This window comes from Tachyglossus aculeatus, chromosome 21 (genome assembly GCF_015852505.1).
Source record: "Tachyglossus aculeatus isolate mTacAcu1 chromosome 21, mTacAcu1.pri, whole genome shotgun sequence".
NCBI lineage: Eukaryota > Metazoa > Chordata > Mammalia > Monotremata > Tachyglossidae > Tachyglossus > Tachyglossus aculeatus.
Genome location: NC_052086.1, coordinates 36,012,174 through 36,026,815, shown reverse-complemented (window position 1 = coordinate 36,026,815; position 14,642 = coordinate 36,012,174). Strand labels below are relative to the sequence as shown.

Sequence of the window (14,642 nt, the reverse complement as noted above, 5' to 3'; positions counted from 1 at the left end):
CAAAACTCAACTGTGTTGGGCAACAGTGGCATGGGAGAGAGTCAAGGGAGGAGACTCAAGCTTACTGCATGGAAAAAGGCAATGGTAAGCCAATTCCATATTTTTACCAAGAAAACTCTATGGATAAACTACCTGAAGTATTGCAGATGGAGGTGGGGCATTCTGAGAGAGCTGTGTTCACAGTCACTAAATGTCAGAGATGACTTCACAGCATAAGACAAGAGAAAGAGTAGGTTTGAGTTAGAGGAGTGGGGTGTGTGAATTGGGTTGTAGCAGGAGATCAGTGAGTTCAGGTACGAGGGAGAGAGCTGACTGACTGCCTTTAAGCTAATTGATCAATGGTTATCATCTCCCAGTGACTCTCCTTCCCCTAACACCAAACCCTTCCTGCCCAACCAGTACTTGGCTTCAGCAATTTTCCAGGAGGAGGAAGAAAATAGGAGAAAGTGGTAGTGGGGTGGAAGAAACAGAGGAGGAGAGTTGGAGAAGATAAGTGGGGATAATAATGTCTGTTCTTTCTCTTACTTGGACTGTGAGTCCCAAGTGGAACTTGGTGATCTTCTACCTAACCCAGTGCTCAGTATAGTGATTGACACAGAGTAAGTCCTTAACAGATGCCACGATTATCATTACTATGATTATCATTTCAGTCATCGCACAATACACACAATTCAGAGATCTAGTCACTATAGTTTGTCTTACCCAAGGTTACAGCCAGCACAGGGTACAGACAACCCTGAGACAAAACCATTATAGTTTGACATCTTAGTGTTCTAGTGCTAGATGCCAAAACACAGGAAGATTTGGTCTCTCCACCTCCATCTAGGATTTGGGGGTATTAAGGGTCTTGCAGAAGTGATAAATTAAGCAGATGTTTTTTCTAAAAGCAACCAAAGAAGACACTGATGGCGAGAGGAGTTCAGAGGGGTGCTCAGAAGAAGCTAGCCTGCTACAGGGTCCTTCATCAAAATAGGGGGAATGCTTTTGTTCATTCTAAAGCAAATTATTTACTAAAGTTGAAAACCACTACTACAGCTAACACAACAAGCTTCTACTTCTACAGTCTCCTTCACAGATCCATAATGATACGGCAACCCCATATTTTGTTAACCGCACAATGTTATGCTTTGAATTCTTTTAACAAAGCTTGACAAATAGGTTAGTGGTGCTTGATATACCAGCATATCACATACAAAATAATTTCTCACTTTTTCCAAAGGCTTTGGGATGGATTCAAAACTGAACCAATTCCTCATCTTCTCCTTCAAATTCTCTCCTCCACGTATTTCTCTTCACTGTTACCACACCACCATCCTCTCCACCTCCTGAGCCTGTGATCTCTGCATTATCTTTGACTTATTTCTCTTTTTCAACCCCCATGTTCAGTTTGTCACCACGACCTGTTATTTCTTACTTCACAACATCTTCAGGATCTACCCCTTCCTCTCTATCCAAACTGGTCCAAGATCTTGTCAAATCCCTACTCAACTACTGCATCAGCCTTCTCACATACCACCCTGCTTCCACTCTCCCCTCATTCCAGTCCACTGTACTCTCCCAAGTACTTCGTAGTCAATCAATTGTATTTATTGAGCGCTTACTGTGTGCTGAGCACTGTAGTAAGTGTTTGGAAGAATACACTACAATAACAGATATTCCCTGTCCACAACAAGCTTACTGTCTAGAGGAATGTACAGGGCTCTGTACAAGGTAAACACTCAATAAATGCCATTCATTGATTGACCGCTTGTTGCTTTACCCCACTTTACAGTCGCTGCATGAGACAGACAATCCAAAGATGCAGCTGTAGTAGTTTGATGACATATCCCAAGTTACATTTACCAGTTCGGGGAAGTAGCAAGCTGAAGTGGCAGAACACCAGTTTAGGAGCCAGAGAACCCAGGTTCGAGTCCAAGTTGTGCTGCTAACCTCCTGTGTGGCTGTGGGAAAATCACTTAGCTTTTCTATACCTCAGTTTCCTCATCTTCCAAATGGGGATAATGATACCTGCCTGAATCATTTCTTCTAAAACATTATTTAGTGCATGTCTCCCCCCTCCTCCAAAATCTCCAGTAGTGGTTTATCCCTTCCCACATCAAGCAGAAATGCCGGACCATCGGCTTTAAGGCCCTCAGCTCTCCCCCGCCATCACTTATTTCTCCTCACTCTGCTTCTACTACACCCCAGCTCACACACTTAGCTCCTCTCAAGCCAAATCTACTCACATATCTCTTTTTGTGTCTCTTGCCCCTGACCTCTTGCTCACACTCTCCCTTCTGCCTGAACTCCCACCTCCTTCACAAATGACAGACCACCGTTCTCCCCGTATCCAAAGCCCTTCTGAAATTGGATCAGTATTATCTGATTAATCTCTCATTATCCCTCAATTTTCCTGCTAGTGCCACTTAAAACTCTTCTGCATCATCTGAACACTTGGGTGCCCATGCCATCACTCCACCATTGCACTTATATCCATATCTTTAGGCTCAATTGCTTCCCTCTAGCTATAGTTTGTTTTAGCATCCTTCTCCCATCTGACTGTAAGTTCCTTGTGGGCTGGGATTGCGTGTTCTTTATTTGTATTCACTGTTCACCAGTTAAGAATTCCCTCCTCTCCTAAATCCACCAGACCTCAGTCCTCCCTATCTTCAAAACTCTCCTAAAAGCCCAAGTCTTTCCACAATTCTTCCATAATTAATTTCCAACTCAGCTACAGCCACGAGCACTTATATCCATCCTGAGCACTTAGTCTATGTGTATGTTCACTTATTTTTTCTGCCATTTTATTCTGGAATATTCACTGTACTCCCTTTACTGTTTGTCAATAGTTTTCTAAGGTCCGTATGGTCAGGGAATGTGTATCTTGCCTCTGCTGTACTTTTCCCATAATAAAAATGATAAAATTCAATAAACGCTTCCTACATAATAAGTATGAGCAAATTAAAGCTTATCAATCAATTTCATTTATTGAGTACTTTGTGCAGGGCAATGAATTAAGCATTTGGGAGAGTACAATATAGGAGTCAGTAGATATGATTCCTGCCCATGAGGAGCTTACTTGTGTTCGGACAATTCCTAGCCCATATGGTGATCACAATATACCTTATATTCCCCAATTTATGAGTGAGGAAACTGAGGCAGGGAGAGGTAAAGTGACTTGTCCAAAGTCTGACAGTAGGCCAGTTGTGGATCTGGGGTTGAACTCAGGCTTCTTGCCTCCCTGTCCCATGTTCTTTCTACTAGTCCACACTTCAGCCCTCAGTAGCCACTGGAATACGGTCGATTGACCACTCTCATCATTGTAAATAATCTGCACCCACCTTTCTCCCCCAGATTGTAAACTCCCTTAGGGCAGATAGTAAGTCTTACTCCCATTGGACCCTCCCAAGTGCTTAGTGCAGGATCCCACACCTTGTAGTCACTCAAAAACATTGATTGAGTGATGGAGAGGAAGAAGGGATGGGTGAGTATGAATGATGCTCCAGGAGGGAAACTATAAAAACAAATTCATTCATTTAAAAAAAAAATGTCTTTTAACTGAGACTCAATATTATTCCAGGAGGCTCAAAAATCCCTAAATGAAACACGTCAAAGTTGCTTCTTACAAGCCCCTATGAGCAGCTCTTGCAAAAGGGAGCAATCATTCTTCCAGATTTGTAGGAATCTGAGACGAGGACCACTCCACTCCCAGAGTGCTTTTGACCTCCAAAGCATCTATTCCTTTTCCTCCTCCTGCTGCTCCATCAAGCATGTTAAGTGATGAGCCCATTAGCTGATTTGAGGGTGCTCATGGTCACTGCTTCTTGGAAGAGGGTCAAAGAAGTCTGAAGTGAGCACTGCCTGTCCATTGAAGAGCTAAGGCTTTATTCTTCTCGAACCACATCCCTCACCCTCCAATCAGAAAGCTGGCCTTGGGTCTATTCCGGCAAACTGGGAATCAGAGCAGGTGAGGGGATACATCAGCCTGGGAGTGGGGTCTGACATCAGGTCCAGGTTCTCCGGAGCCTGGGCAATGAGGATTTGTAAGGTGGGAAAGTGAGAACCAAGATGGTGGGAGGGAGTTATGGGTGTTCACCTCCTCGCCAATGCAGAAGCTACTGTGGAGAAGAGCTGAATTCAACCTCTTTTTTTAAAATGCTGTTTGTTATGCACTTACTATGTGCCAGGCACTGAACTAAGTGTTGGGGTAGATACAAGATAATTAGGTTGGAGCCAGCCCATGTCCCCATATGGGCTCACAGCCTTAATCCCTATTTTACAGATGAGGTAACTGAGGCACAAAGAAGTTCATTCATTCACTCATTCAATTGTATTTATTGAGCACTTACTGTGTGCAGAGCACTGTACTAAGTGCTTGAGAAGTACAAGTTGGCAACATATAGAGATAGTCCCTACCCAACAATGGGCTCACAGTCTAGAAGGGGGAGACAGACAACAAAACAAAACATGTGGACTGGTGTTATCAGAATAAATAGAATTATAGCTAGATGCACATCATTAACAAAATAAATAGAATAGTAATTATGTACAAGTAAAATAAATAGAGTAATAAATCTGTACAAACATATATACAGGTGCTGTGGGGAGGGGAAGGAGGAAGGGCCGGGGGGATGGGGAGGAGGAGAGGAAAAATGGGGCTCACTCTGGGAAGGCCTCCTGGAGGAGGTGAGCTTTCAGGAGGGCTTTGAAAGGAGGAAGAGAGCTAGCTTGGCTGATGTGCGGAGGGTGGGCACTCCAGGCCAGGGGGAAGACGTGGGCCAGGGGGTCGACGGCGGGACAGGCGAGAATGAGGTAAAGTGAGGAGGTTAGCGGCAGAGGAGTGGAGGGTGCCGGCTGGGCTGTAGAAGGAGAGAAGGGAGGTGAGGTAGGAGGGGGTGAGGTGATGGATAGCCTTGAAGCCGAGAGTGAGGAGTTTTTGCTTGATGCGTAGGTTGACTGGCAACCACTGGAGATTATTAAGGAGGGGAGTGACATGCCCAGAGCATTTCTGCACAAAGATGATCCGGGCAGCAGCGTGAAGTATAGACTGCAGTGGGGAGAGACAGGAGGATGGGAGATCAGAAAGGAGGATGATGCAATAATCCAGTTGGGTTAGGATGAGAGATTGACCCAGCAAGGTAGCGGTTTGGATGGAGAAGAAAGGGTGGATCTTGGCGATGTTGCGGAGGTGAGACTGGCACATTTTGGTGACGGATTGGATGTGAGGGGTGAACGAGAGAGTGGAGTGGAGGATGACACCAAGGTTGCGGGCTTGTGAGACGGGAAGGATGGTAGTGCCGTCTACAGTGAAGTGACTTGCCTAAGGTCACACAGCAGTCAAGTGGCAGAGCTAGGAATAGAACCCATGTCCTTCTGACTCCCAGGCCCTACTCTATCCACTAGACCACATTGCTTCTTATTAACCTCTTCATATCCAGCTAAGGTGGGTGTAATTATGTGGACAGGGATGGGTTTTCCTCTTAGAAAACAAGTGTCCACTATCCAGAAAGTGTGCAGGCCTGGGAATCAGGGGAACTGGGTTCTAAACCCTGGTGTGTTACCCACCTCCTGTATGACCTTGGGTGAGTCATTTAACTTCACTATGCCTCAGTCTCCTCCACTGGAAAGTGGGGATTAAGTACCCATTCTCCCTCCCCCTTAGATTGAGCCCCATGTGGGACATGGAAGATGTTTGATCTGATCAACTTGTATCTTCCATAATGCTTAGCAGATAGTAAGTACTTAAATACAATAATCATTTTTATTAATCCTCAGAATAACTTGCTAGAGGAGGAGAAAAATGATGTTTCAGGTTGAAGACATCAAATAGCAGTGCTGTCACTGGTCCATACGTGGTCATTTTAGTCTAGTCAAATGAAATGGAATTCAAGCAAGAGGTACAGGGAATGTGTCTCTTTATTGTAGTATTGAACTCTCCCAAACACTCAGTACAGTGTTCTGCACACAGTAAGCACTCAGTAAATACAATTGGTTGAATGAACTCACTTCAGTAAACCAATGGTAGTTATTGAGCATTTACTGTGTGTAGAGCACCAGACTAAATTCTTGGAAAAATACAATACTACGAAGTTGGTGAGCAAGATCCCTGCCCACAAAGAGCTTACAGTCCATAGGAGGAGCTTTCAATCTACAGGCAACACCTGAACTTTCATCTGTGAGGAAGTGATATTTCCTCCCATCATGGTACACAAAGACAGCAAGAAAATATCAATCTGTCAATAGTATTAGAGCCCTTCATCTGTGCAGAGGTGCTGTACTAAGTGTTTAGGACAGTGAGGTAGGGTTAATAGACAAGAACCCTGCCCTCAAGAAGCTTATTACCCAAAGGGAGAGACAGTTGAAGTATGGGGTGTTTAAAGGTATGTAGAAAAAGCTTAGCATGCCACATCTTAAGTGGCACTGTCAATGAACCCACAGAGGGGACATCAAGAAGACAAGCAGAAACTCCAGGGCCTCAGGACTTCCCACTCTTAGGAGCTAACTCTATGGTTGCCAGTGGTGGGGACTGATCTGCTTAAATCAGAAGCTTCTTACGGACAGGGTCTGTCTGTGTCTCATTTTTCCATTTCTTCTCTAAGCACCCTGTTCAGAGCTTTGTACAGAGCTGACCCTCAATCATCATCAGTGATGAGAAGAGAAAAGTGAATAGGGTGACTCAGGGAACTGGTGGAGCACATAAAAGGCTAGATGGATTGCTTGGTCGGGAGAGTGGATAGTGGATTATTTTCCTGCCCACCTAGCTTCTCTGAAGCCCCTTCCAACCTACTGGGCCTTCCTCACCACCAGCAAATCCCCAGTTACCTCACGGATCAACCCCTTGGGAAAGCCATCAGAATGCCTTTGGAGTTCCCCTGACTCCTCATGCTGATTTCCATCCATGGCATACAGCCACTACTGCCTTTCCAGGAACCCACATGCTTCAAATAATAATTAATAATAATAATTATTATTATGTTATTTGTTAAGTACTTACTATGTGCCAAGCACTGTTCTAAACAATGGGGTAGATAGAAGGTAATCAGTTTGTCCCACGTGGGGCTCACAGTCTAAATCCCCATTTTACAGTTGAGGTAACTGAGGCACAGAAAAGTGAAAAGACTTGCCCAAGGTCACACAGTAGACAAGTGGCAGAGCTGGGATTAGAACCCATGACCTCTTGGATCAGTAACTGGAAAGCAGGAGAATACACATTCTCCATAAGACTTTACATCCTTCTTTGCAAGTGGAATACACATGTCCTTTGCAAGTAGCTGAAATACTAGAAAAATAGAAAGCACTTTGCACCCTGGTTCAGAAACAGAGAGAGCACAGCACCTGCAAGGACTATTAGGGTTTAAGCTCTCCTTCTGCCAGCATTTATTCAGAATGGATTTTGAAATGTAACCAGAGAGGTTATTTCTAATCAATGAGCAAATATCAATGCTAAGTACTGTGTATGGATTGAGAGTCATCGACATTTCCAAAGGTTAATATGGAGACATATCATCCTGAGGAAGTAGCTTTTGCCCCCACTGCTGATTCTGCCTGCTATAACAGCAGGGACACCACACCAGTTTCAGATGGGACACTTTCAAATTAAAGGGAATTAAATGGCTCTGTGTCACGGCAGATCACTGAGAAGTCTTTAATCCTCTGTCTGGAGGATGACTAAAAGACAAAGCAAAATCTTCTTGCTTTCAGTTGAGAGGATTACTGGTCCCTGACAAATTAATATTCCCCCTCCCCCTTTTCTTTTCTGAAGCCAGAACATTTCCACTCACTTTAAGAGCTTCCTTAAGCAGACCTTCAGAGCCAGTTCCCCCTACCCCATGACAAAATTGGAATGTTCTAATGAGTGAAGGAATGAGTCACTAGGACTGCTTTCTTTGTGACTGCACATAAAATGGCCTATCTTGCTTTGAATTTATGGTGAATTCAGGAGAAGGTTGAGAAGAGAAAGAGAAAAAGCAAAGGACAGATCATATCTGATCTAATTATTCATTCATTCATTCACTCAATCGTATTTATTGAGCACTTACTGTGTACAGAGCACTGTACTAAGCGCTTGGGAAGTACAAATGGGCAACATATAGAGACCATCCCGTTGTTACGCAGTATGTATCTCAGAACTTTGTGCTCAGCACATAGAAAGGGCTTAATATGGTGATAAAGAAGGAGAGTGCTAGAGGTAGTGGTGGGGGAGAGATCTCAAAACTTAGATTGTTTAGCAGGAAAAGTGAACTAGACTGTAAGCTCCTGTGAGCAGAGAACATGTCCACCAACTCTGTTGTACTGTACTTTCCCAAGTACTTACTACAGTGCTCTACACACACTGAGCTCAATAACTATCATTGATTGCAATCACTGATTTCCACCTATCATCTTATTCCCTTTACACAAGCACAATCTGTAACCAAATTCAGACTTCAACCTGCACAGCAGACTGAGCCTGAAGCCTGGGAGTCAGAGGACCTGAATTCTAATTCTACCACATGCCTCTTCTGTGACCTTGGGCAAGTTACTTGACTTGTCTGTTCTCTCAGAGGGAATTGGAGTTTCCTCAACTGTGAAATGAGGATTCAATACCTGTTCTCCCCCTTACTTAGATTGCAAGCCCCATGTTGGACAGGAAATATGTCCAATCTGATTATATGTGTCCAATCTGACTGTCCAATCAAACAATGGTATTTGAGTGTTTACAGTGTGCAGAGCACTGGACTAAGTGCTTGGGAGAGTACAATACAATGGAATTGGTAAAAAAACATTCCCTGCCCACAACAAGCTTAAAGTCTAATTTATGGATCTACCCCAGTGCTTAGGACAGTGCTTAGGCAAACACTTATATACCAATACCAATAATAAGAATTATAACAGTGATAATAATAATAATTGTGGTATTTATTAAGTGCTTATCCCTCTCAGGTTCGCACCTGGAGAGTTTCCAGTACTCTACCAGTCTTGACTACGGGAGGGAGTCAAGCAGAGGCCTACCCATTCCATTCCTAGCTTGGACAGTGGCTAGCGAGTGGAAGGTAATCTGCTACAAGCCCAAACTCACCTGTGCTGGGCAGCAGCGGCACTGGAGAGATTCAAAGATGGAGACTCAAGTTTACCGTGCAGAAGGAGACAATGGTAAGCCACTTCCACATTTTTACCAAGAAAACTCTGTGGATACACTACCAGAACAATTGCAGATGGAGGTGGGGTATGCTGGAAGAGACGTGTCCATAGTGTCGCTATGTGTCAGAGACAACTCAACAACATAAGACAAGACAATTAATTGTTTACTATGTGCCAGGCACTGTAATAAGCACTGGGGTGGATATAAGCAAATCTGGTTGGACATAGCCCCCGTTCCACATGGGGCTCACCAACTTAGTCCCCGTTTTACAGATGAGGTAACTCAGGCACAGAGAGGTGAAGTGACCTTCCCAAGCTCACACAGCAGATGAGTATTTTTTTTCACTTATTTTCATGGTATTTGTTAAGCGCTTATTATGTGCTAAGCACTGTACTAAGCACTGGGGTAGATACAAATTAATCAGCTTGAACATGGTTGCTGTCACACATAGGGCTCACCACCTTAATCCCCATTTTATAGATGAGGTACCTGAGGCACAGACTATTATTATCCTTATTATTATTGCTCTACGAGCCTACCCCCAGGAATGGTAATGGGATGCCAACTCCCCTCACCCAACACTTGAGAGGTGGACCAGAATCACCGAAAACTATTTCTCATTCTTAACAAAGAACTTGGGCTAGGTCGAGACTGCAGTGAGAATGGAGGAAAAACTCTGACTAGAAAGAAGTTTGAGAAGTTTCCAGAGGGGTTTGTGTACACTTTGGGAAGAGAACTTTCTGCTCAGGTTACCATCTAGGGAGGTTTAGACAAAGAGTTTTCATTGTACTGGCAAAAGTGGCTTTGCATTTTGGAAGAAGATCAGACATTCGTTTGTTGCATGCATTCATTACGCTAATAGGAAGACACCTTTCTTTTCTGCTGGGGTCTGGACCAATAGTTATGCCCCAGGATTTGGAGATTGCAGTGAGAGGTGCAGCTCTGCATTCTTTAAAAAAAAACTTGCTTTTTTAGAGCCTGCATTTTTTTAATGGAATTTAAATAGAGAATTTGAGATATTGAAAATTGGTCTGGGTCTTTAGAGAGAACAAAAAGAAATCTTAATGGCAGTTATTTTGGTCAAACAGTTGAAAATATGTGGCTTGTTGAGTGCTGGTGGAATATGCTTATTGACCTAATGACTTCACATTATACTGCTTTCTTCTCTTGTTTGTAAAATGCTGATAGGTTGAACTCGTAGACTGGCTCCTATTCTTCCAAAGCCCTTTCATTCTTCTCATTCTGTCCTCACAACATCCTTGGTGGGGATCTTTACCCTGCTTTTACAGATGGGGAGACTAAGGCTTAGCGAGGTTAAGGGACTTGCCCGAGGTCATCCCACAAGCTAAGTACAGAAGTAGAAGCTCTCCCACCATCTATTTAAAGGTAATGGAAGAGACCAGGATCAATCTGGGCCTAACCCAGCGAGCCCTGAAACAATACAGGAGTTGTCTCTCTGATCAAGAAACGGTTGTCAGCCCAGGCAGGGCCCTTGTCTCCCAGTATTACATCTCTTAATTATTAGCAGGCTGCTTCCCCGAATGTTCACATTTTTTCGCAGTTACTAAATAAGTTAATCACTTCATGAACAAGGAAATCTGCAGATGCCTTTGAGGCCTTAACACAGTCCCTAAGCCAGCTTTACACTCCCTCCTAATCCTCTTTAAGACAGTATGAGGCAGTGAAGTACCCTATAATCAGTTTTTAAGGTTATAGACAATATCCCCACTCAAGCTGGTTGCCTAGAGCAACAGTGCAGGAACTGAACACTAGCAGTGAGATTGGATTACTTGTCTTGTTTATTCATCCATATATATTTATCCCCTGCTCTGCCTACAGCAGAAGAAGGGATTTAGAAGACTGCATCATGTGGGTATGAATGCAAAGAAGAATTTACGTGAAAAAAAATGCAGACAGACTTCAGGAATTAATCTCTGTCAGTGGCAGCTCTCCCCCCTCCACATCCTCTTTCCCGTCTACCTGGCTGTTCAAACCATTCCTTGAACTCACAGTTTTCCTGTAATGATTCAATGGAACGTTGTGTTGGGGGAAGAGAGGAGACAAATATGATTCCCTCTTGGGCACTCTGGGTAAAATGGGATAGGGAGGAGAGCCTGGCTCAGAAATACCACTCTTAAGCCCAGATTTTCTGGAGTTCAAAATGGAACACTCTACAGTTTCAACATGCGCCTCTCCTTTCCCTTACACCGCCGGAGAAAGAGAGCAATCTCACCTCACTGGTGACTGGACAAATTAAGTAGTCTGCTTTCTTATGGTATGTTATGCCTCCTTACAGACCTACATGTTTTCGATTCAAATTCCATATTCAGTTTACAGATAGTGACAGCATACACCACACCCGGCTAAGACATACTAACAAAGATATGCTAACAAATTTGCTCAGCACCATGTGAGTAAAAAGATGAGCTACATTTTTTAAAATGGACTTAATAGTAAAGACAGGTGCAAAAACATGCTTACTCTCTATTGCATTTCTCTGACAATGATTACTTAACAACCCAAGAGGGGCATTTAGAAAACTGCAATAAAAATGTAGGCCTTTGAAAGGTCTTCTTTCTGAAAAAGGAGAGTTTCACGTCTTTCAGGACTAGAGGGCTTTGAACCCAACTATCAATCAATCAATTGCATTTATTGAACACTTACCACATGCAGAGCACTGTACAAAGTGCTTGGGAGAGAAAACAGGACACAACCGGTTACTCTGAGAAGGTTATTCTTCAGGCTTGAGCACAGTTGAAGTAGCATGTGAAGCAGCATGGCTTAAAGGACATAGCACAGCCTGGCAGGCAGGAGGACCTGGGTTCTAATCTTGGCTCCACCACTTGTCTGCTGTGTGATCTTGGGCAAGTCACTTCACTTCTCTGCTCCTCAGATACCTCATCTGTAAATTGAGGATTAAGACTGTGAGGCCCTTGCAGGTCAGGGACTGTGTCCAAATTGATCGTCTCATATGTACTCCAGCACTTAGGACAGTGTGTTACATATAGTAAGTGCTTAGCAAATGTCATTAAAAAAAAGTGGAAAGGACAACAGCAGACAGAGGGTAATTGTAGTGGGCTGATGCTAATTCATTTGGATTCTCCGAGCTAAAGCAGATGTAACTTCTGGCAAAACCTGGGAGGAATGGGGTAAGGGCCCAGGAGCCAGAGTTTCTTTTGGGTGCTGCCCTGAGTGCCTAGTTGGAGGGCAAAGAGGCTTCTGAGGCAGGCAGGGGACAAGGTCATAGCCAGGAGGATTCTGGCCCCAATGGCTCTGAGTCTAACCTGCTGAATCGGAGCACTGAGGCTCATAAATTCACACCGTGTAGCGATTTGGGATAATGAGCTCAGAAGAAGCTGATCAGAGACATAAAAATACTGCTGATTATGGCACTTTCGACGTAATCAGTGTCTGAGCAGACACTCGCAGCAGCTCCCGAAGAAAGTTGGTGAAAGGGAACTGAAGAGAGTCAAGTGCTTCCCAAAGAACCAGAATAAGCCAGCTCAATGGGCTGCTCTCAGAGAGACAGGCGAAAAAGGCCCTTCTCTCCCTTGGGAGATGAAGGGGAAAGTGGGGTTTCACACCAGCAGATCCTCTTGTATATCAGCAATTAATAGTCTCTGCACTTGATGTTGTCTCACTCCGGCAGTTTAACCAGACTAAAATTATATGGAACTCTTACTTAGCAACTGGGCCCGATTCTTGTGAGAATCAGCTGAGAAGAGTTCATCAAAACAAAAGGGTACTAAAAATATCTTAAGATTCAATGTTTTACCTCCTGATGCACTCTCCACCATTCCTTCCCCTTTTCCCACCTCCTGGTATATCTCTAAACATTGTTTCACCTTGCATGTATTACAAGAGCAAATTTGAATGGAAATTTCTGCTTCTTGGGTTGGAAAAGCAGTATTATGCCTTTTGTTTTGTTGTCTGTCTCCCCCTTCTAGACTGTGAGCCCGTTGTTGGGTAGGGACCATCTCTATATGTTGCCGACTTGTATTTCCCAAGTGCTTAGTACAGTGCTCTGCACATAGTAAGCGCTCAATAAATACAATTGAATGAATGAATGAATGAAAAACTCCACCTTTGGGTCCCTCAACCCTTGGACCCCTAACATTGAAAATCTTATTGTCCACTTGGCGGTCAGAAACACAAGCTTATCCAGTATCCTTTTCCTTACAATCTGTTCTCAGGCAAAATGGATGAATCCCACTAGCCCCAATCATCAGATTTACTTTCACTTTAATTTCCCCATGCATTGCCATTCAGCATCTTATAGGACATGAGTACTTAATGCACCTCGCTTACTGAATGTGAAGTGTGCTAAGGCTTTCCAATTAGGCCAAGAGGATATCAAGGCCTATCTGTACAGACTCTAGCAAAGGCACACTGAGACAAGCACCAAATTTTTTCGCTCCACATAGGAAAGTCAAACCAGATCATACAGACCAAAAAAATGGAGCTGAAATGATCCATTTTGGCTGCCTCTGTGGTTCAAAATAAATAATCACTCAGTCCCTGATACTCTTCATACTGGGTGAGCATTCCCTAAAATTGTAACTCATGGTCCAGGACCCACAACCCACCTGGGAGTGCATCACCAAACCACCCCCACCCAATTTCACAGTTTATCCATCCCCAGCATGGTGCGGTTTCTACCGAATAGACCTTCCAGTTGCCAGGCACTGACAGATCATGGGCCAGAACTCTGCCAGCTTGTCCATGAAATCCTTTTACTCTCTCTCAACAGTCTCCTACATTTAAGGCAAACCTCAAACATATGTTAAAAGAGAAGGGGATTACGGGAGTAGTCGATGATTAGCTCCCACCCACATCGTCCCTTTGGGCGGAAAATTGTCAGATGGTGCTTTTCTCCAAGCCACCCACCCTCTCTGATTATCTTCTTTACCTCCACTTAACCCTGACAAACCTCTCATAGGCCACCACTAGTGGCCAGCAAAAAACTCACACGTTTTATGCACGTCTAATCATTTATTAACTATGGTATTTGTTAAACATTTACTATTAATCAATGGTATTTAAGTGCTTCCTGTTTGCCAAGGATGGTGCAAAGTGCTGGAATAGACATAAGTTAGTCAGGTTGGACACAATCCCTTTCCCACATCGGGCTCACAGACCAAGTGAGAGAGATAACAGGTATTGAATCCCCATTTTACCAATGAGGAAATTGAAGCACAGATAAATTAAGTAACTAGCCCAAGGTCACATAGCAGACAATTGGCAGAGCAGGAATTGGAACCCAGGTCCTCTAATTCCCAGGCCCACGCTCTTTCTCCTTGGCCACGGTACCTCCATTCTGCTTATTACTTGAGGTTCTGAATGACTTCACTCTGGCCCAGAGTTGGAGGGGAGATTTATGTTTTTCTAAATCCCTAGGAAAAGGGCCTCCATCCCACTCACTGCATTTCATGAAACAATCATATTTATTGAGCACTTACTGTGTGCAGAGCACTGTACTAAGTGCTGGAGAGAGTGTAATCTAACCGAGTTGGCAGACACATTCCCTGCCCACAACGGAAAC

The 14,642-nt window shown here is 43.8% G+C and overlaps 1 non-coding gene across 1 annotated transcript; it reads left to right on the top strand.

The window, feature by feature from the left end:
- The first annotated feature begins 8,891 nt into the window (after nt 1-8,891).
- LOC119942930 lies at nt 8,892-9,027 on the top strand. Its single transcript, XR_005455423.1, has one exon. It is a non-coding gene; the product is annotated as a small nucleolar RNA SNORA7 (small nucleolar RNA).
- Nucleotides 9,028-14,642: the final 5,615 nt, after the last annotated feature.